The sequence below is a fragment of the Geotrypetes seraphini genome, chromosome 10 (assembly GCF_902459505.1).
Source record: "Geotrypetes seraphini chromosome 10, aGeoSer1.1, whole genome shotgun sequence".
Classification (NCBI taxonomy): domain Eukaryota; kingdom Metazoa; phylum Chordata; class Amphibia; order Gymnophiona; family Dermophiidae; genus Geotrypetes; species Geotrypetes seraphini.
Genome location: NC_047093.1, coordinates 91,753,115 through 91,774,007, shown reverse-complemented (window position 1 = coordinate 91,774,007; position 20,893 = coordinate 91,753,115). Strand labels below are relative to the sequence as shown.

General features: G+C 42.3%; 1 protein-coding gene across 2 annotated transcripts in view; it reads left to right on the top strand.

Moving 5' to 3' along the window:
* The window catches only part of LOC117367932 (collagen alpha-1(I) chain-like), a 539,431-nt gene that overhangs the window by 196,347 nt on the left and 322,191 nt on the right, over positions 1-20,893 (top strand). The window lies entirely within an intron of this gene.

The following is a 20,893-nucleotide window of genomic DNA, read 5'->3' as shown; positions in this document are numbered from 1 at the left end:
CGGCTGATGAAATCACGGAGGCGACGGTGGGCCCGGCAGTGCATGTTAGAAACTTTGGAGGGTAGCAGGATAGCATCCAAAAGGTCCAGGATGAGTTGGTGGTGTTGGATAGGGGATCCAGAGGAGGTGAGGAAGGAACGCTGGCGCCAGAGGACAGCGTGGGCGTGAACAGCTAGAAAGGCAATTTAGATAGGAAAAAAAACAAAAATGCAAAAAGGGAGAGAAAAATCTCCAAAAATGGCCAATGGTATAGTTGGTTTCCCCGGGGTACCCCACAAACCAAACAGATAGACAACACAAAGATTACAGGGCATAAACAAACATAGAAAACAGAAAAGGCGTGAAACTTTTCTTCCAGCTGGCAAGGATTCAGAGCTGAACTTAGATCTGCAGAGAAATGCACAGTTATACAAAAACAAACGTCCATCATAGCACGAATCATAATTGTGTGCACACAGTGGCAAAGTAAAGTGCGTTATAACACATGGCATAATAATCACATAATCATAAAAGGCATCTATTAATGGTTACTGGAACATCCGAAAGAGAAAACGTAAGAATGTGATCACTCTGGCTTGGTGCCCTGCCAATTACATTCATAAGGCAGACAGGGACGCAACTGCTAGGGTGTGCTTCAATCTTGAAAAATAAGCAAAACTTACTAGGTAAAGTAAGATACAGTGTACAATGTTAAATATAGAGGTATTCTGAAGTATGGCAATGTCAATTCAAAGGGGAAAAAAAGAAACATGTTAAATGTTAAGTGCAAGGTCATTTCAAGGTTACTGAAAGCAGAACATTGTCCTCCTTCTCTGGGTAGAAAAAGGCTCATTGTAACAGGTCCAGAACAGCTCTGTATGTATGACTGCGAAGGAAAAGAAGAGACATTTTAACGTGACACCACCCCTGAGGTCACTTAGCCATGTTCCCTGCAGGCAGACCTGGAACCCTTGTCTGCCACCTGGGTCCCGCTACACTCTGAGGAGTGGGCACTGCTGCAGACTAGATGTAGCTACTTTACTCTGCACTGTCCTTACATAATAACTACCCCCTTCCTCTGGAGTTTGAGCTACCAAGTTTATTTGAAAGGTATTTCTGTTTCCAATTGTATTTAGAATCTGATTGATAATAACACTTTATACAAACATGCATGGGAAGAAAGAATTCATAAAGAACACCAGGATAAAGACACAATACGGGAAAGCAAGGGAGACTGTTAGCACAAAAGAAGTAATCTCAATCCATCCGTTATCAATAAAACTCATTCATAAATCCAAGAAAGAATCCAATTCAAATTCTACTGCATATTATTTAAAACCCTACACGGAGACAGCCCATCATACTTGAACAATCGTCTCATCCAAGCACCTAGTACCAGACACAGAAAAACGCACTCCCCATTCATACCCCCCCCCCCCAATCAAGGAAGTCAAAAGAACAAAACTACACGACGGCCTCCTAGCCACTCGAGCCGCAAGACTGGACAACCAGATCTCCAACCTTCTGATGACCACCCCAGACTATAGGACGTTCAGAAAGGAAATAAAAACCATACTTTTCAAGAAATTCCTGAAGCAGCAATAACATCACGACCTCTTAGCAACTCTAAAACTGACATTAGACCTACCCATTACCGCACTAATAATAACAAAAGAACCTCCACTACGACCACCTTTTAATTCTTTTACAAACCACCTCACCCACAACAACACGTTAAATGTTTATAAGATCTACAACTTACCTCTCTAGCTAATCATTGTAACTCTACTTTTTTTAATTAACCTTTTGTAATCCGCCTTGAACCGCAAGGTAATGGCGGAATAGAAATCCCTAATGTAATGTAATGTAATGTAATAAAGGGAAAAAAAAAAAAATAAAAAAGTTGACCACATTACACCGCTATTGATTAAGTCCCATTGGCTACCTATTAGCCACCGAATTACTTTTAAGATATTATTCTTGGTTTTTAAAGTTCTAGCTTTCAATGAGCCTCAATTCATGTCTAGAATGATCATTCCTTATTATGCCCCTCGTTCTCTACGATCATCATCACAAGACTTATTAACTGTCCCTTCCTTAAAAATTATGGGTACAAGAAGAAATGACATGTTTTCTGTTACAGCGCCACAAACGTGGAATGCACTGCCACTTTACATCAGAAAAGAAAAAGATCTTATCTCTTTTATAAAACTCTTAAAAACTTTGTTATTTAACTTTGTACTTGTGTCTTAAAATTGTTTGTCCTCTAAAATGTGTTTTTTTTTTTTTTTTTTTTTTAATTGTTCAGCGCTTAGAATGTTTGTATAGGCGATTCATCAAATAATAATAAAACTTGAAACTTGAACTTGAATTATCAAGCCCATGTTTAGCAAATATTTCAATTTTCAGAAAAATATGGATACTTAACCTCTATCATTGTTAGTCTTGTACTTTAAATCCCCCAACACTGGGATATAAAGGCAGGGATGTGCCAAACACAAATCCCACATGTCTGACAAACGGTTGCTTTTTTTTTTTCTTTTTTATTACCAGCAGACACACTTTGACAACTGCGAGAACACGTAAACTATCTGGCTCAACTTTCTTTAAATTACTCACTGTCTGTAACAAATCCACTGCACGCAACATATATCTAAAATCACAGTCCTTATTCTCGTTCATCAGTGCGAACTCACATTCTTAATTCTGTCTTGATCCACATGCATTTTACCCTGTTAAGCAACTTACGCTATCCTGTCTGCAACTTTCAGCAAAACAATCATGCTGGCTTGCTTTACCAACCTTTCCCAGGTTTCCAACCTAAATGCTATTTCCATCTCCCTGGGTAATTTCTCAACATCACCAATTTCTCGTTCTCTGTGTCTTGTCAGGTGTCCCCAGAGCTTTTGTTTTATTAATTTGACAAGTATGACAAAAAGTTGATTATATTCCAAATACTAAGCCTTTGACAACAATAAAAATAAGGGTGAAGAAAACAATAAAAAATTACAAAATTACAAAAAAAACCTCTACAAACCCAGAATTAAATATATAAGAAACAGGGAGAGAACAACAACAAAAAAAAAAAGAACTTCAAGGAGGAAAGGAAAGAGGACATAGATGGAAGAAAAGCAATAGGGCAAAGGGAAAATGTTTGGGTGTTTGTTTTGTTGCTTTGAATTTATCTAAATGGTGCTAAACCATAAGATTAGGAGAGTTAATCCAGTCCAAGCATGACTGTGTCTAGCTAACTAAGTGTTTTGTTTTATTAGTAATCAAACTCAGTTAACATTGATTCTCCATAATTACCCAATTAAAAATTGCATTGTATTATATCATCTTCTGCAAGCCTGCCATAACTGGCAGGGTTGAGATGTTACATCTCATGATGAAAAGCAGGATTATGTACGCTATGTATTTCCCCCCTCTTGTAAGAAGAAAAAGAGGGTCAGTCGTAAAATGTTTAAGCATGATCTGAAGGGGGGTCGATGGTGCTCTGACCCATATTTTACAATCTATATATGCACCCAACAAAAGTTCCAATTTCCAGAAACCAGAATCCTATATACCTCTCTGTGCTTCACAACTGATTAAGAAGTTACTAGACAGAAGAGATAGAGACAGGATAGAGAAGGAATCAACTTCTCACTTACCAAGACAGGTCCGGTACCGGCACAACAAAACCAGGAGCCAGAAATCTCCACCGATTCGTTCCTTCTCGAGGTGCAATCCGTTGTCTTCGACGAGAAAACCGTTCCTGGTCAACCACCAGGTTAATGCCGGCTATTACGGGTCTCGTAGAAGGCAAGGTTTGAAATCCTCCGAGGAAGACGATCGTGCCAAACAGGCTCAAGTCTGTAGATCAAGTCCCTGTTCGGCTGCGCCAAATGAAGGTACCTTTTAGGATAAGGCCCTCCGTTAGTATTGCAGAGACTTGAGCCAGAGACTGAAGAGATTTAAAAAGGCTTTTATTATACAAGCATATATGCTGGACTTCTGGGCAGAACTGGCTGCATAAACAGAAGACCCTGAGGATCTCGGACACAAAAGTTATATAGTGTCCTAACCAGTTCAAACCAGTTTGACCAGTTCTGACCAAAAGGTAGGAGCAAAGAGAAAAACAAAACCATAAATCCATCCTATAATCTACACATCTTAGGCTAACTAGTATCTACATTCCTCTGCCTCCTGGCTGTACCAGGCACTAAGACAGATACATAGTACAGGCCTGCATGCATACGTGATTTCTCAGAGCAGTAAAATGGAGTCACAACTTGTTCTTTGTACTAATTATGACCCACTGATCTAAAATAAAGTTTTCTTCATCTACACTGTGACCCAGCCATGTCAGCTAGCTAGGGATCCTTCAAACATGAATCTGACTGGCATAATTTTCAAATCTGTTCCTACACAGACATCCCTATAGAGCAAATTAGTAGCCTAGTGGTTAATGCAGTGGACTGCAAACCAAGAGGCACAGGATCAAACCCCACTATAGCTCTTATATTTTTTTGTAAATGTGATCCCCCCAGGAAATGAAAAATACCTACTGTACTTAAATTTACACCCCACTATAGCTCTTATATTTTTTTGTAAATGTGATCCCCCCAGGAAATGAAAAATACCTACTGTACTTAAATTTACACCACTTCAATAGCCTTCAGGTTTGCAGGCGTCTTATGTATTTAGGTTCGGTAGGCATGACAATCAATGTTGAAGATTGGTCTGATGTCTTCTTCACATAAGGCAACAAATGATAGATCTTAGAAACTAGAAGATAAAACTGCTTTGGCATTTTAAATATTTCAGCCAAGTATTTCTTAAAAGTTAAAACTGAAGCAATCAAAGATAGTTTAGGAAAATTTATAAAAGTAATGTCTTAGACCTTTGATTTTTCTAAATTCTCTGTCTTATACTGCACTAGTAGATTTTCTTTCATCGATGTAGCTTGTTTCTCCTAGAAGGATTGAATATCTTTATTATTTGCTTCTATCTTATTTTCCACAGCTTGGAACCTTTGCTCAACATCAATAGCCTTACCAGAGGAAGTTTGCATTTGCAAAGATAAACTCAATAACTTTTGTGAAAAAGATTTGATACCCATAAAGGCATCCCAGATAGCTTCCAAAGTTATCATAGTAGATCTAATCGATAGCAAGGCTTTACTTAGCATAGTTTGCTCAGCAGAAAGAGTCCCAGAAGACTGCTGCTCCAAATTCACTGCAGTATCACCAGGAATGCCGACTCCATGTTGTACTGCCCTCATCCAGGCTGCAAGGCTTAGCATTCTATTGCTCAGATCTGACCCTACTGTGAGAGCCACCAACCCATACCAGGAGGAGGAATCTCGGCTCAAGACCCAGCTGAATTGACAACGTGGTTGCACAGAGTCCAAATCTCAGGACTCAAGGTAGTATCAGCTTCAAATAGGGGGGGGGGGTGTTAGATGGTTCACTTCCCATTGCATCTTCCCACAGGTAAAGACCTGGTCCCGCTATTTTTTTCAACAATTGCATAGTAGTCCATAGGGCTCACCATGGGAACAGCAGACCCCACCCAATAGACACGCTGGTTACCCCTCTTTTTAGGCAAGCAAAGATGTTCATTTTCCCCTGTGGCTCCTTGTGACTCTGGGCAAATCACTTTATCCTCCATTGCCCCAGATGCAAAAACTTAGATTGCGAGCCCAGTAAGGACAGAGAAAGCGCCTGGAAATGCCTTGACTGTACCACAGAAAGGTGATATATCAAATCCATGACCCCCACAAAAAGTTTTTTTTTCTCTATAAGTTGCCAAACTAATCATGAGACATTCCCTTAAATTCTACAATCTTGTTTGCACGTTTCCATGCTTGGCATCTAAAATTGTGTGCATACGTTATAGAATACTGGCAGTTACAAGAATAATTTAATTGGCAAAATAGTCGGTAATTGGAGCTAACAACCAATAATCAGCAATAATTGGAGTTGGTGCTAATTGACACTAATTTCCATTATCTCTGCACTTAGGGCTAGATTCACTAACCCCTGAGTCCGATCCGTTCCCAATTGCATGCAGACCGACGAATTCACACAAGGCCTGCATGCAAATGGGGACGATCGTTAACACGCCCCCTACCCACGGCCAAGATCACTAGAGAGTGATCCTGGAGCATGCGCAGACCCTGACAGTAGTGACAGGATATGCAGCCTCCTGTCACTGCGGTCAGGGCTTCTGCTGGCTTTTTTTTTAATCGGGCAGATAGTTTGCATGTATTACACACGCAAAATAACTGCTCGGTTAAAAAATAAAAAAGCCCCCCTCCCGAAGTGCTTCCTCCCTCCCCAAACTCCTAAAAAATGCCCCCCCCATGCCAACGCCCCACAAGAGGAGAGGAGGAGTCTGAGGCACCTGCGCCAGTCAGGGCCTTAGACTCCTCCATGTGCATCACATGATGCACTGGGGTGGGGCCTAAGGCCCACATTCGTGGTGCATCATCCAGGAGAGGAGGAGACGAAGGAGCAGGAAGACTTTGCGGTTTCTCCTGCTCTGGAAGACAGCACTGGAGGGAGGCCTAAGGAGCAGGAGGGACTGAGCACCCCTCCTGCTTCTAACTTTTAGGTACAGGGGATATGTTGGGCCGGGCCAGTCCAGTCGGGGGTGCGGTGGGCCAGGTGGGGGGGGGTTAGTTGTGTGCCACATTCACGTGGGTGGGGAGGGCAGCGTTGGGTGGTTGCAGGAGGGAGTGGGTCACCGGGGGGGGTGTCCCCTGCCTGTCTTTTCTATCCCCCTGTCCCCATATTTGTGCCATGGAAAAAAATGAATAAAAAAGACAGGCAGGCCTGTCAAAAAAACGGTACACGATTGGTTTGCTTAGTGAATCTAACCCTTAGTTGCTATTCTATAAACTTAGCCCTGCCATTAATTGGTTATGAGTATGAACCACAATATACCCAATCCAATGCACTCAATTACTTATGAAAACAGGAACCCCCTTCTGCAGTAAACTAATTACACAGTAAAAACTAAATAGTGGAGAAAAAGAGCTCAGCTGTGCTTCATAGGTCAGAAAAAATTCCACCATTTATCCAGGCAAGTGTTCTAGTTGTTATTCTTCCACATAACTTCAAAACAGTTTATATGCAACTTTCAATATTTCATGGACGTCGTTTTCAATTACAGATCAGAGTTCACTGTTAAATAGGAAATTCAGCCATTTTACTTTAATATTAAAAATGGCCTTAGAGCTAAGGCCACCTTTTACCACTGTTTGGCAAAAGGGTCCCTCAATCAGTTCTTGAAATCTTCCAGTCACAAATTTTAAATCATATTGTCAGCGGAGTCCAGCTTATTCCTTTGTCCTCTAACCTGGCCAATGTTTTCACCTTGATATGATTTCATTAGGGAGAGCAGGGACTTATACAGATGTCCTATAACAACAATTATTCACTGATCTGTCTTAGAAAATAGTTTAACATCTTCAACTTTATAATTCACTTACAAGTAGTTCAGCTCTAGCAACTTGTTGCCAACTTCTTTATTCATGCAGCCAAAAAAAAAAAGACTGCTGAAGCGCACTTTTAAAGCCCACATTGACTAATCAGAGTTTTAAAAATGTAAAGGAACATTCCCAAAGGAATAATGGTTGCAATCTGAAAATGTATTCTTTTTCTCATCTACCCAGACATTTTGATAAATCACCAGTTCGCCATAAAGAAAAATCTTTCTCCACCACATTTTCAAGTTTTGTGCCACTCTTGGGTCTCTTACAGGAGTTTTTACTCAGTGTTTGGCAGTCTGGGGTATTCCAAAGGAGATAACTTTTTCTGGTAAGGTTATGCTGTCTGGGCCATATTTTATAAATGTATCTGTAAGTTAGATGGTGATAAGCGCCCTAGCGCTGACTAACTTAATTGGCTTTAATCGATGTGGTAATTGACCATGTCATTTAAAACCAATTAAAGTGTCATTTAAAAAAAGTAGGTGTTTGCAGGCGAGTCCATAAAAGATGCTGCAATCACATCTACCACTACCTAAGGTCAAAGTAGGCATGGTTTCAGCTGGAAATGACCATAGGCACTGCTAGGCACCTATGTAGACACGATTCACGTCAAACATAGGAGTCAGGAATATAGGTCTTCAAAACCCTGGCCTACATTACCAGCGCCTATATTTAATGGTAGACGCAGTTCTGCAAATGGCACCATAGATTGATTCACTTAATATGTGGCCTTAAAATTAATATATATTCTTCTGAGTGCAGACAAATAGATATGAGTCAAGAACAAATGTCACAATTTCCTCTGTACTATCTTCTTATACTGCTTGCTTCAATTCTTCCATAAATCTCTCATCCATTCAATAAAGCAGGGGTAGGGAACTCCGGTCCTCGAGAGCCGTATTCCAGTTGGGTTTTCAGGATTTCCCCCATGAATATGCATGAGATCTATTTGCATGCACTGCTTTCAATGCATATTCATTGGGGAAATCCTGAAAACCCGACTGGAATACGGCTCTCGAGGACCAGAGTTCCCTACTCCTGCAATAAAGCATCATTTAAATACAGTTCTTCTGTGACCTCAGCAGCTACACTTGAATGTCATATTTCATGTAAAGTTCAAGTTGTACTGTAGCCAGCCTCCTCATCGGTCACTTCCTTATCATTATCTTAATTTTTTAATATTTTTGTGGTATAAAAACCATAAGCAAACTTATCTTAAAGTTGATACACTGAATGGGGTTCCAATGTGAATTCAGCGTTTCACAGATAAGCCGTTTCATGGAGCACCCCCTAAAATATTAAATAAACTTTCAGTGCACCCTGGAACTTATGCAGTAATTTAACATATAGAAATAAACTCAAACTGCTCTCTCACCATTTAAAGACTTCACACCATTATCTCCGTGTAGGCCGCAGTGTCTTAGATCTCCCTCTTATATACACCCTTTCTCATTCAACCAATCACAGAACTCACCAGCAAAACACACCCACTTTCATAGCATCATCATCCATTCCAGTTCAGTATTCAACCCAAAAGGAATAACAGTAATCCATTTTTGCTCTCTGTAATTAAGGAATTTTCCAGGTTTCCTCCCTCCCACCCAACCTTAATATGATCTATAACTCGCCACCTCAGTGCTTCTACGCTATGTCAATTTTCTAGCCAGTGAGCCACTATCGGAGCTTGTTCATTTTTAGTTACGTTCTGGGACTTATGTTCGTTCAAGCGAATCTTAATCTGTCTACTTGTTCTCCCAACATAAATCTTTTCACATGGGCACTGTATAATGTATGTCACATGACTGCTATTGCCATCTTGACTCCGCCCCCTCATGATTTTACCAAACTGGAACTAACTTGATGGAAAAATAAATCTTCAGACAACAAAGGTAAAAAAAGGAATTTATTGACTGAAATACATTAGCTTCTGGCAAAGTTTATAGCAGATGTCTTTGTATTGTGTTCAACAGAAAAGGAAATCCATTTCTGTTTTTATTTCTCCAGTGTTGAATTATTTGCTGTAGCTAGTGGGGATTCCCAAGCACTGCCAGCTGAGGAGCTCCTCCAAAGGTGGCCGGAATTCCCTTCCATCAAGCGTAGCAGTTGCTGGTAGCATCCTTGGGCCACTGAGGCTCCAGCATCTGTGGCTTAGGGACATTGCTACTGCCCGTTAAGTTTGGTAAAAGGGATTTATGGGCAGCTTCAGAGGACGTCTTCAGCTGTCAAACCTTGAGGGTCCTCATCAGCTGGAGTATTTATATTTTATACTTACATTAGAGACTCTACAGAGACCCATTTACAAAGTATATATTATTCCCAATTAATATTTCCATATTAATAAAGTGACTTTGCTTAATTTGTAAATGGGTCACTACCAGAGCCTCTAATTCAGTGACATAATTAAATGAAATAACTACTTCTGAAGTAGATGGGGACGGACGGTGATGGTAGAGTTTACTTATGGGGATGGTCCTGGACAGATTGGATTCCAGCGGGGATGGATGGGATGGGTTTGATTTCTGTCCCCATGCAGCTCTCTACTCTGGATGTCATCTAAAACAAAGCAGAAGCTGGAACTGAACTGAGCTGGGGGGCTTAAGATCTCTATAGTTATACTGTATTACTATTTATATTGATGGAAAGTTCTAGAAAGTTCTTAAAGTTACTCTAAGGGGCCCTTTTACTAAAGCCTATGGCAACAGCCCCCCACCCCCAACTTTCAAAATATCAATGTTCTGGCCACAACAACAAAGTTTGAGGGGAATGATGGCCATTTTCTATACTTTTGTGGCACAGGCAATTACGAAAGAAAATTTATTGCTTAGGAACAAACAAACAAAAATTTGTTACATAGTGTTATGTTAATACAAAAAGAAGTATACAGTACTTCTGTTTTTATTTCTCCAGAGTTGCAGTACTTGCTGAATTTAAGTTCTTGGGGTTCACAATTCAATTTTGGTCTTCATATTTCTATTTGCAGTACCTTGTTCTGTATTTGAAGGTTTCTCTGTTTCGTGTGTGACATCATCTTATTTAAGTTTGTTTTATGTATGGTAATAATGGCAGGTGGGTAGATTTGGAGGGGGGAGAGAGGAGGTAGGGAGGAAAGAGATCAGAGGTCCCCTCCTTAATTTCTGCCTTGAGCTCCAGCATGTTTTAAACTGGCCCTGAATGCACTGCTCTTTTCCTGGCAAATGTGTGGGTTTCTCTGTTGTCACCCACCTTTCATCAATAAAGTGCAACAGCAGAGTTGCAGAGGCTAGACAGAGAGAGATTTGAGAAGCCCCAGTTGGGAATGGAATCCATATACCAATCTTCCTTCCTGCATGCGATGACTCAGGAGGAGGAGAAGGAGCTCATCAGGCCAGAGGAATCTGATTTGCATCTGAAAGATGGGGTGAAAAAAAGCACCATGTTTGTACAGTGCCATTATCCAAGTATGTGCCTCCCCTGCAAAATGACCGCACCCTGGCATTGGGAACCCAGTAAATGTTTACACAACCAAGTATCAAGATAGGCAGTTCATGCTGGCATGTTCAAGGTAGTTCTTTCTATGTACTCCGACTTTAAAATGTTTAAAAAAGAAAGTGTTTTTGCTATTTTAAGGACTAAATACAGAGGGTAGCAGAAACAAACAGCAGTATTTTTAGAGAGCCCAACCACACCTTTTTCGTTGGTTGTGTTTCCATTAAGAGAATGAGAGGGGAAGTAAGGAAAGGGGATAGAGGGGAGATTTTGAGTTGCAGTAAAGTGGGAGGGGCTCACATCCCTCTTGCTTGACTGGGACAGCTCATTGCTCTTTCTCCATTCTTTGTGCTTGCTTTTGCCCCAAGCACTGGACTAGACCCCGTTGCTGCTGCTGGACAATGGTGCCTTTGCTTCTCTTCTGCTGTGTGCTCTTGGATCTGCATGCAGCAGGGGCAGCAGCTGACCTCAGTGAGGTAAGGAAGGGCTGCACTGAAAATGAAAGGTGTAAACTGGAGTGTACCTATCTATATGCTCAGACTATATTCTGATAGAGACAGGAGTCTTGGATCAAAAACCTTTGTTCCTTCTTGGAACTTTTTAGAAATCAAGCATAATCAGAACAAATCATTAATGCACTTTCCAAGCTCCCCTTTCCCTTGTGCTGCCTACAGAATATCTCTGGTGCAAAAGTATGTATTCTCTGTGTTATGATAAGGCAGCACTAGCACAAAAAATCCTGAAGTTATAGCAGAGAGACGGCAACAATTTCTCTAGTTCATTGAAGGCTATGGGTATTTTTCTGTCTTCCTCTTTTATTGATTTTTTTTTTTTTTTGTTCTATTGTAAAATGCTGCTAGGTGTCTGTTTATTGCCTCTTCACTTACCAATCAAGTCTCTGAGAACTGGCAAAGGATTTCACACCAAAACTCATTTCCTTTGGCCACCTCCCCTCCTTGTTATATTGTTTTCTGGTAGGAGGTTTTCTTCTCCTTCCTCCTGATTCTTATTCATTTGACCTGCAGCATTATAGCTTTAAATAATTTGGTTTAGAAATACATGTATGGCTGACCTTTCAAATGCGTAACTCTGGAAAAGAATATGTATAGAAGAGAAAAAAGAAACAACATCTCTACAGGGGTTGTTGTTTTTAAAAAGCCAAAAATGCCTTTTACCTTAGCTATTACTGTTCCTCCTGTGTATTTTCTGAACAAAATACATATATCATTTATATAATATTTCCATTACTTTATACTATAGTAGTGAATTTATGTGAAGTTCTGGAGCCACAGATGACTAACAAAATGGGAAATTTTATTTTGACCTATAAGGTGTGAAATTAAACTATAATGCAAGCTATTTCTATTTTATTTATTTACTAGTGTTTTAGCCCGTTACATTAACGGGTGCTAGAATAGATTAGTCTGATCCAGTATGGCTATTCTTCTTATGTCTTACCCCTATATTCAGGCTCCCATTTTCCCTTTTCCCTTCCCAATTTCTACCTTTTTTCACCAACTTAAAAATCTGTCCCTTTTCTCTGTCCTTCACCTCCATAGAACTCACTCTCCATTCCCTTTTTCCCCCATCAACCTTCACTTATTCTTCCAGCTCCTATCTTCAGCCCCTTTCTCTCACATGCCCCCTTTTTAGCCCCAGCTTCAGTCCCAGTCCTTTTCTCTCACATGTCCCCTTTTGTAGCCCCCTTCTCCCACCTCCCCCTTTTTTCATCCCCAGCTCCCTTTTCACACACATCCCTTTTTATAGCCCCTAACCCTACCCCCTTCTCATACCTGCTCTTCCAGCCCTCAGTTCTAGCCCCAGTCTCCTTATCATACCTGTCATCGTTTTCAGCCCCCCAATCCATACCCCAGACCCCTTCTCTCACAACTCACCTTTTGCAGTCCCAAGCTCCAGCCCTCTTCTCCGAATTGTCTTCTTTTAACAGCCTCCTTCATCAGGTCTCTTTTCCCAAGAACCCCCCTTTAAGGCCTCCTTCCCTCACATGTCCCCTTTTTTCAACCCCAGCTTTAAACCCCTTTTTAGCTCCCCCAGCCCCCTTCTCCCATCTTTTCCCATTCAGCCTCCAGCCCCAGCCCCCTTTTCTCGCATGTCCCTTTTGCAGCCTCCTTCTCACACATATCCCCTTTTCTGCTCCCAGCCCCCTTCTCTTACACATCCCCATTGTCAGCTCCCAGCTCCTTTCTTTAACATATTCCCTTTTTACAATACCGACCCCAGCTCCAGCCCCCTTCTCCCACCTACCCTTTTTTTTTTTAGCCCCTAATTCCCTTCTCCTATTTTGACCCCTTTTGCCTCTGAAGTGTGGCTTGGACCCTGGTCCATTCCCAAGAACCTCCCCTTTAAAGCCTCCTCTCACATGTCCCCTATTTTCAGGCCCATCTCCAAACCCCTTTATAGCCCCCCCCCCCCCAGCCCTCTTCACCCATCTTTTCCCTTTCAGCTTCCAACCCCAGCCCCCTTTTCTCACATGTCCCTTTTGCAGCCTCCTTCTCACACATATCCCCTATTCTGCCCCCCAGCCCCCTTCTCTTACACGGCAGCAGCAGTTTTTACTTTTACTTTTGGTCTCGCCTGGGGTTTCCTCAGCAGACAGAAAGAGGGCGGGGGGGGGGGGGAAGAGTCGCCTCCATTGTGGTCTCCACTGGTTCCGGGCTCGCAACGCCGCCGAGGGAGGGCGATGGGGAAACCGCCACAGGCTCCTTCAAGTAGGGGAGAGTTCTATTGTACTGCGCATGCGGTGGCACAGAGGCACAGAAGCATGGCGTTTCAATGCGCATGCGCGCTAAGGGGTTTATTATTATTGATATACCGCTTATTCCAAGTGGATCCTAAGCGGTATACACTGAATAGTGAACAGGTACTCCATTTTCCCTATCTGTCCTGGTGGGCTCAAAATTTAACTGTTGTATTATGTGCATAGATTATAGAATGCTATTTGTTATGTGTCTAACTAAAAGCAGTTAGGTGCAAGCATTTATACTGATCTTTGTACAATAGTTGCTGATATAAAATTCGTATGTAGCATCCCAGCACCTAACTTTAGGCTATTTTTTGAGAATTATCCCCTAGTTTGCATACCTCTCAGAAACATCACCCTCCCTGATGGGAATATTGTTCAGGTCAGTGAGTTTCAGAAAACCATTACTGAAATAATGAAGGATGCAGAAGAGCGGAAAGGAGGAGGTAGGCAGAATTCCAGCAAATAGCTCCACAGGTGAACTACTGTTCCAGGCCCACATCTTTCAAACTATCCCTGAAAAGAGAGAGAGAGAGAGAAGGGGGAAAAAAAACCAGGCAGTGGCAGAAAATCAGCAAATGGCTTTCACTAACCAGCAAACCCATCATGAGGGCAGGGAAGGAGCAGTCGCATCTACTCTATAACCAGTCACTATATAGCTTTGCAGTCTAAAAACATTTTTCCTTTAATAAGCTATAGAGGTGCTCTGGCCTATTGCTCACTTTTTGCCACAGATTGTTCTGAAGTCAAATTTGAGTTATTGAATATGAGCTAACTTTTCAAAGGCACGAGCTGCAGTTTGATCGCAGACTTGGCACATGGTGCAGTAAGATATCTCATTTTTTCAGGCACAAAGTACAAAGTTTAAAAAGTAAAGGGTCAATATTGAAAGTAATTTTAACAGGCCAGGTGAGCCTCCTGGCTGGTCTAAATGCTTATGCGGGGCTGTCCACTAATACTCAGTGGCACTTACCGACATGGCCCGGCATTGACTATCCAGGCATAATTTCCGCAGAAGTCAAGAAACACTGGCCCCTATTGGCTGAATATTTACCTCTAAGTCAGGGGTGTCAAAGTCCCTCCTCAAGGGCCGCAATCCAGTTGGGTTTTCAGGATTTCCCCAATGAATATGCATGAGATCTATTAGCATACAATGAAAGCTGTGCATACAAATAGATCTCATGCATACTCATTGGAGAAATCCTGAAAACCTGACTGGATTGCGGCCCTTGAGGAGGGACTTTGATATCCCTGCTCTAAGTGATGATTGAATGGTGATAATATGATGGCATGTTTTTAAAGGGGTTTCTATGTGTAAAGCCAGTTTTGCATGCTAAAAAGTGTTTTGTTTTGTTTTTAAATATATAAAAAATGGTGTGATGGGATGTGCATCTGTAAAAACATACCTGTGTAGGGCACAGATGCTCAAGGCCCAGCACAAGGAAGAGGGAAGATCTTCAGGCACCGGCTTGTCCTGTGTGTTGGTGCTGGTACCGGTGCTGGTGCCAGATAGGGGTATGAGAATGTGTTTGGGTGGGTGGGTGAGTGGGGGATGCCAGATCACGGCGGGGGGGGGGGGGGGAAGTGATGCGAGCGGGGGGTGAAGCCGGATCTAAGAGGGGGGGTGTGGAGTAGCGCCAGTGGCCTCGGAGGGGGGTGGGGAGGAAGGTAGAGCAGCGCCGGTGGCCATGGGAAGGGGGAGGAGGTGGAACGAATCAAGCGAGTTTCCCTTACATCCTATGGGGAAATTCGCTTTGATGTACGAGTAAATTGGTTTATGAGCATGCTTCTGGAACAAATTATGCTTGTAAACCAAGGTTCCACTGTACTTAGATTGTAAACCCTCTGGGGACAGAAAAACACCTATTGTATCTAAATGTAACTGACCTTTAGCTACTACTGAAGAAGGTGTGAGCTAAATCTAAATAAAATAAATATTCTGTAAGGGCATATACGAGCAGCATAGCGAGTTAATGCATGGGGTGTGTACTTGGGTGGAGCATGAAAGGGGCATAGGCAGAGCTGCAATTTAACGCATGCAGCGTACAGAATACATCAAATTACACATGCCCTTGCCACATTTACTCCCCTTTTACAAAACCATAGCATGGTTTCTAGCGCCTGCTACAGCGGTAACAGCTCTGACACTCAGAACTCCTATGGGCGTCGGAACTCTTAACGCCAAGGCTGGCGCTAAAAACCGCACTACAGTTTTGTAAAAACAGGGGGTTAAGTGCCTACAGTTACATCAGGTCTACAGCTGGTGTAACTGTGAGCATGTAAATGTAAGACACACTGCTGCCAGGTTATGCCAGAAACTTACAGAATAGACTCCCTCCTCGTGTCCTTGGAGCACCTAAGTTGAGGTGCCATGTTGTAGAATTGCCCCCATAGATTTACATAGGCACTCTGATATAACATTACTGCAAAGATTACAGACATACTCAGCCTAAAATTTAAGGGCCTTATTTCAGCGACTTAAACAGAGGTACTTAGGTCAGACATTGAGCATCCTTTGGATTTCATACAATATATTGTGTAGAAGAGGCACTGTTGTGAAGCATTTTACAGAATCTTGCTCTTATGTAAGTAATAAAAGGTAATTATTTTAGGGCATTACTTGCAAGGATCATTCATAGCTCTTCCACTTAGGGTTAATGTGCTCATGATGAAAGTCATTCATGACTCTTATACTTAACAGGGAATGGTTTACCTCATACTCAGTCCTGGAAAGAATCTCCATCCCTGCCCCATGCTGTTCTGTGCTGCATTTATATTTAGCAGTGGTTCCCATTGTAGGTCACAATCTCAAATGGAATCATGAAATACTCATTTGGGGGGTCACAACCACTATGGTAAATTTAAAAAAAATAAAATAAAACACTGGAGAGTGACATCATCAGCCTACAGGGTGCTATAATTCAGCCTGCATAGGTTCAAAGGGATAATAATAGCTTTATTTATATCCCGTCATACCTATTCAGTTCATGACGGTATACAGTAAAGTAGAAATACAGTATGGATACCGCAGGTATCGATGCAAATAAAGATTACAGCAATGTTTTTTTGGTGGGGGGAGATAAGAGGATGGGGTTGCGCAGGTAGGAGGGGGTGCATGCTGGGATTGTAGGTGGGATGGATGGTTTCGAAGGATCAGATAAACTTGTTGAATGTGGGATTTCAGAGATTTTCTGAAGGATTGGTATGATGGAGAACTCAAGAGGAGGGCGCTTAAAGTGTTGTTCCAGTTGCCTGCCTGAAAGGATAGCTCTAGCTGAAATATCAACTGGAACTACAAGTTGGCATGCATGGAAGACTAGGGCTGGGGTGGAGGAAAAACTGAGGCTGGGAAATGGGTTCTCAGGCCAGCATAGTTTAACTACACTGACATAAGGGCTTTTGAATTATGTGAATATGTTACTGGAAGGTAATATGTCAGAGATAATCATACACTACATAAAGCATGGCTCTGCAGATGTGATCAGCGATGCTTATAATGTCCCAAAGTGTGCATGCTGGTCTTTCATTTTTGAAGATTTTTGGCAATTTTTTGTTTCATGTAGATGATTTTCTACATTTGTGGGGGGGGGGGGGAGAGAAGGTGAGTTAATGCTTGTTATCTGTAAATTGATCAAACTTAAAAGACATAGAGGGGCATAATTTTAAAAAAACATCTGTTCCCTTTTGTCCTAAGGCCCTAAACGCTGAAAGTAGCAGCAGAGAAAATGTCCATTCTCAAAAAAAACATCTAAAATGAGGTGTTTTTTTTTTTTTTTTTTTGGGGGGGGGGGAGTTTTAGAATGGCCTACCTCTACGTTCAGCAGTTTAAACAGCCAGCCCACCATTACGTCTAAACTTACAACACATTATCAACCCCAAAATAACCTAAGTCCCAAACGGCCAAAACAAGATCTTTTAGGTGAAGGAGGGGGCCAGTCCTTCGCCTAAAAGCTGGATTTTGTAACTGATGTCTGTCAAAAACAACATCGGTTACAGAATCCAGCAGCCCCCCTCCCCTGCAACGATCACGGTAGGAGAGATGGCTCATCTCCCCTGCCGCGATCGCCCTCCACCTGAACTGCCATGACCCACAGCAGGAGAGATGCCCAATCTCTCCTGCTGTGGTTCGTGGCAGTTCGGGGGGAGGGGTGCTTGTGATCGCGGCAGGAGAGATGCCTCATCTCCCCTGCCGTGATCCTCCCCCCCAAAGTGCTGCGGACTCTCCTGCCAAGACGCGTCCCCCCAAAAAAAAAACAATACGAGCAGGAGGGAGCCCAACCCCTCCTGCCCATGATGACCCCGCACCCCCATGAGCCATCTCTCCTGCAGCAATCATTGTGGTGAGGGGTGGGCTGGTTGCCGGGGCCGCTGAGCTGATCGCGGCAGTCACGATCAGCTCAGCGGCCCCTTTTCGGCACTTAAACCTGTTTTGACTTGGTCTAAGTCAAAGTTCCGACTAGGCAACCTGCTCAACTTTTTGGTTATACTTGCTGTATGACTAAGTCTAGGTTGGCCCACTTCCCGCCCTTTCCCCTCCTCTAAAAACGCCTCTTTTCGCTCTAGGCATTTAGAGGCAGGGGAAAGGCCTAAGCTGGTTTTAGATACATCTAAAACAGAAGTGTCATAGTCCCTCCTCGAGGGCCGTAATCCAGTCGGGTTTTCAGGATTTTCCCAATGAATATGCATAAGATCTTTTAGCATACAATGAAAGCAGTGCATGCACATAGATCTCATGCATATTCATTGGGGAATCCCAAAAACCCGACTGGATTGCGACCCTCGAGGAGGGACTTTGATACCCCTGATCTAAAACCAGCTTTGATTATCGGTACTTAGACGATCTGGCTTTTTGATCATCCAAGTACCGATTTAGGCTCCTTTCTGGATGGGTTTTTTTGGGGGGGGGTTGTTTTTTTTTTTTAAATTATGATCCCCATAAGCTATACAATTTCAAAATAGTGTTGTATTATTATTGGAAATGAGCCTCTCACATTGTATGAATGCACATCACATGTCCTGGTCTCTGATTCTGATTTTATTAGACCTTTTGAGTTGTGCACTGTTCAGCTCTCTCTGCTGCATGCAACAGTATTGCCTGCTTTACACCTTTAGGAAAGAAACAAAATTTGTATCCATCCCCCATGGTTATATTGCAGACTGAGGGGATAGACAGATGGGGGGGAAGAGAAATTAAGTCTCTGTCAGGTCTGCCTTAGGGGACAGTACAGTGAAAGCTAAAGTGATAGTAAAGTTCAGTATGCCTCCCAAAAATCTTTGTCCACTCTGAAGGAAATGTGAGGCGATAGATTAGTGTGTTTGCAAGGGGAGGTCTGAGAATATTGAAGGCAGCAACAGAATCTTGAGGCACAGATTAGCGGCTGTAGAGCTATGCATGGCCAGGTTTCAAATAAGATATTGTATAATGCTGGGGAGACATAGAAAATATGATTTTAATATATTTATTTTCTGCCTGGACCAAGGTAAGACAATATACATGGAGGGGCATAATCAAAACATACGTCTAAGTCCGATTTGGATGTAGGATGCTAGTCACCCAAAGTTGGCAGCAGCAAATGTCTTTTCTTAAAGTATGTCTAAAGTATTATTATTATTATTATTTTTTAATCGTCTATCTGAACGTCCAGGCATTTGATCGTCCAGACTGCCACTACGTCTATCTTTATACCACATTCTTGAACAAAAATTCGACCAAGTCACAAACACCCAGAACAAGAACTTTTGGGCATGGGAGGGGCCGGCATTGTGAAGGACTGGCCAACAGACATCACAACAGAGAAGTGGGGCACCTTACAGGGCACTGCTGTGAACTTCACAAAAAGGGTGCCACATAAACATCTCACCAGAACTCCCTTAAACCCACTATACCCAGCTGTCTAAAACCCCAGTAGCCCTTATGGCTGCAGGTGGCACCTATATGGCAGTAGAGTAGGGTTTGGGAGGGGGGAATTTGGTGGACGCACATGTTCCACCATAAAAGTAGTGGTTAGAGTGGCTTATGGGCCTGGGTCCTCCTTTTTATGGTTTACTAGTCCACCCACCCCCAAGTCTATTTAAGAGACTTGTGTGCAGCTCTGCTAGGCTTTCCTATACTAGGTGTTGATGTTCTGGAGGCAGTTATGCATGCTTTTATTCCAATCTTTGCAGGGGTGTGAGGGGGGTCAGTGAATACTGGGAGAGTATGTGGGGGTCTTTACTTTGTCTCTGCAGTGATTATCTCATCATTTTGGATACCTTTTGGGCACTTATATTTTTACATCGTCTAAGTCACAACGTATAAGTTTTGTCCAGGAAGTCTCATAAAACCTTCGAGTATCTGCAGGAAAACTAAGTCTAGATCGGTCCACATCCCACCCACATCACTCCTCCAGATATGCCCCTTTTAGCTCTGGGTGCAGAGCGGCATTCAGAGGCCTAAAAGGTTCCTGGATACATCCAAAAACTAGGTTTGATTATAGGCCCTTGGACGACCTGTCTTTTAGGTCGTCCAAGTGCCAACTTGCTATATCAAATGAAAGAATGCAGTTACTTCTCTGTATAATAAACACAATTCACTGTAGGTCATATTCTCTGTAGTTAAAATTTAATTTACTTCCCCCCCCCTTTGATTGCAAAGCTGCACGGCACCGAAGCCCATTAATTCCCAATGGGTTCATTGCGAGTACCTCGAGCCACCATGGCAATTGGTGTAGTTAAAGGGGGCCTTACTTTCTAATGTGAGAAATAGTGGTGGGTTTTTTTTTTTCAGTCAGTAGCAGAAAAGGAGATGGCTAGCTCATGCATGTGTTCTGTTACTAACAGCAGACAGGAACAATCCCTTGTATCAATCACCATCCTCCCCCAGGGTGCAACCTGAGATCACTTGCTGTGGAGAAAGCCCTTTACAAATGGCCAGGTCATTCTTACTGTAAATACATTCATTTTATTTATTTATTTATTTTTTTTAATAAATGTCAGCCAGTGCCTGTATCTGTTCATCTTCTACTTTCCTTGCTCTCTGGCTTTGATACAATCCTCTAAGGGTCTTCATTTTTCAAAGCGTGCATCCTGCTGTCTGAACATGTAGGTCACAGACTTGACAGGTAGGAAGACGACGATTTCTGATCGGTACGTTTATTTTGTGAGGAAATGGCATAGAAAAAGAGTAGAGAGAGGTTTTTCAGTTTTCCATTGGCACTCTTGATTTTAAG